This window comes from Semicossyphus pulcher, unplaced genomic scaffold (genome assembly GCF_022749685.1).
Source record: "Semicossyphus pulcher isolate SPU_LCO1_2020_fin unplaced genomic scaffold, fSemPul1.0.p SCAF_6, whole genome shotgun sequence".
In the NCBI taxonomy this organism is placed as follows: domain Eukaryota; kingdom Metazoa; phylum Chordata; class Actinopteri; order Labriformes; family Labridae; genus Semicossyphus; species Semicossyphus pulcher.
The window spans coordinates 16601611-16604793 of record NW_027211737.1 but is presented as its reverse complement, the minus strand read 5'-3'; positions in this window follow the sequence as shown (position 1 = coordinate 16604793).

The following is a 3183-nucleotide window of genomic DNA, read 5'->3' as shown; positions in this document are numbered from 1 at the left end:
CTCTACCGCAACGTGAGAAAGTCCACACCACACAAAACACTTGGGCAGCGGCGGCAGCAGCAGCAGTTGATTGTCCTCCAGCCCGGTCTGACAGTAGCAGCCCAGCTGAGAGAGAGAGGAGAGAGAGAGAGAGAGGAGAGAGAGAGAGAGAGAGAGAGAGGGAGAAGGGGGCAAAAGGGGGAGTTTACTTCACTTGCCTAGTAGGGAGGGCTGACCCGCACACGCACACACACGCACACACACACACACACACACACACACACACACACACACATAGGGAGGGAGGACATGGGTGGAAAGAAAACGGGGGCAGGGAGCAGACAGGAGCAAGATGGGGTTTAGAGAAAAGTAGGAGGAGGGTGAGGAGGATATTGAAAACAAGCAGCAGGATCTGCGGGATTGAGAGTTTTAAACGGCTTACAGATAACTGTTTGCACTTTTTCATTTGCAGCAGGAGCTCTTTGAACAGGGTGGATGTGAATAAATGTCTGGTTAAAGGTATACATCGACTATAAAGACAAAAACAACTCGAAAGAATGACGACAGTCACATCATCTGTTACATTATTGGATGGGTGGGTATGGGGTTATGATTGGGGTATGATTTGTACATGCGTGGCCTTATCGGTGAATATTGCACTGATGTGTGTCCTGCAAATGTATCTGAACTTCTTTTTCAGAATAAAAGCACCACTGTGAGCAACATTCTTTAAAAGAAAACTACCTGCTTGTGACCCGAGCAGCCAGTTAATCACGAGTAATGGTTCTATAAATGTCTAAATTTGTCATGTAACATTGTTTTGCATAGACATGCACACATTTTTAAGGCGTATGCATCACGTCTGTGTTCTTCTGCCTGCTCCCAGTCAGTGGTCGCTGTTTTGAATACGTCAGTGTGTACAGGAGTCAGTCTCTTCTCATCAAAGCAACCAGTCAAAACACATTTTGGTTCCGGATAAACCACAACAAAGCAGGTTTAAAGACAAAAAAATAACACACATGGACTGAGAAAAACACCTCTTCACACAGCACTGTGCTGTTAACCACTCAGGTAGCCGGCTGAGACACTTTAAAGGAGCTGTTAGAGATGACATCACCCTTGCCTGCAGCTTTTATACTAATAAATAAATGGGTTGAGACACTCTAATAGACCATTTCCTCTTCAGAGCTATCCCGTTGCCTGTGAGGCATTAACTGTAGAGAAACTGTGTGTGTGTGTGTGTGTGTGTGTGTGTGTGCTGACGCACTGGAAGCACTGCAGACTTGAAACAGCACTACAGCAGCAGATATTCTGTCCCCCCGACACAAAATGCTGATTTCTCTTTAGGGGTTAAATAGACGGGGCAAACACTTTTTGTTTTCATGTTAATCTGTGTCGTTTGTTGCCGCCGCTGTTCTTCTCACTTCTTTTCTTTCTCACACTCGTTCATGTTGTTCATTAGCGACAGACAATAGGCGGCCTGGCTCCCTCGCTCCTCGATGAGAGGAAAAATCACTTCATAAATAAACAGTCCTGCCCTATTCTTCCTCTGTCTCCCCACATGCCCTCCTCTCTGAAGCCCCATTCCCACACCGACCTCAGCCCGCAGCGACTGACCGTCCTGTCGGTACTGCGGCGCGGGGAGACAACGTGTCTGTGTCGGCTTTCTGAAGTTACCCTGATAGTTTTTAATCATAAGAGCTGGTGTTAAGAGGATTTCAAACTAAAATGTGTGATGGATCAGTAACCACCAACTTTATCTCATGGGCCATGTATTGACAAATAAATAGTGAAGCACTGTAAATCCTCTCTATGGGTGTTTTGGTGACGCTTAACATGTTAGCATATTAGCCAAATGGACAAGGCGTCATTTTATTGTGAAAATAATAGTGTACTGCATGATTTACACACTCTGTCCTTACTTTAAAATCTGTTTGCCTCTTTGAACGATGGAAAAATGACATGAAAGAAAAGTGTATCTTTGAAAATGTGGAGCTTTTTTCCACATCTAACGTTTCTTATCTCTCACACAGCTTTCTCTTTTATCACCCCGAGTCTGTTCAACTTTGTTGTAATTCTCAAACTAAACTCTGCTGCCCTCCCCCGCCCCCTCCTCTCCTGCCTCCCTCTCCTCTTCCTGCTCCCCTCCTCCAGTGAACCAGAATGCCATTTCAAGCATGTCTAACCACGGGAAGCCTTTTAAAAACTGTGACAGCATTTGCCCCCAGTCCCCACTTGTTGTGTGCGTTAGTGTGTGTGTGTCTGAGTGCGTGCATGTGTGTGTGTGAATAATGACCGTCCATAGCTTTGCTTAAAGACAGGTTATCATATGCGGATTTAAACACTTTAAGTTAATGTAGTCTGTTGTCTGCTCCCCTCAAACACACACACACATGCATACGCACACACTTGCTATTCTTCTACAGTGTCACCCTCATGCTGGGCCTGTGATAAACGGCTGTGACGGTCAGAAGCGAAGGATGAGCAGCGAATCTGAAAGAGAAAGAAGAGTAAAGAAAAGGCTGCTGACAGGAAAAACAAAAGGAGAGATCAGGGAAGAATGATGGTTTGAAGGAAAGATTTCAGGAGAGTTGAGATGATAAATGGAGTATGGCGACCTTTTAGGGAGGGGAGATAAACGAGGAAGGAGAGAGGAGGATGGGAAGAGGAGGACAGCAGGGATTGGAAAGCTGTAAAAGGAGAATTCAATAAATAAAAACGCAAAATCTTGCAAAAGTTGCTCAGGCAATAAAACTAAAGAAAACAGCTCTGTTTTTATCCGCCTGCTTCTGTCTTCATATGCTAATGTATCCAAACTCCCTTTACACATTCAGATGATGCGTCTCAGTCAGAGCTCGGGGTCAATATGCTCTCTACTCAGCAGTCGCTCTCTCATCACTTTCGACAGGCTGTCATAAACCAACAGCTTCACATGTCAGCAGCTTTCAGCGTCAACACGATAAAGACAGTCTGTCAGAATGCTGAACGCTCTCAGGGGTGTAGAAATGTAAGAGATGAGACGTAACAAAAGGACTTTCTGATCTCTGAATAAAGAATGCAGATGAGGTAAATAACCAGTTGAAAGGCTCAGACAAAGATTCCTGTCTTACTTGCGAGGGGAAAACCATGGATCTGCAAACCTGCAGACTTGGATTTTTTCAGTTAAACAAATTAAATTAAATTAGAGTAAAAAATTAAGCGTTT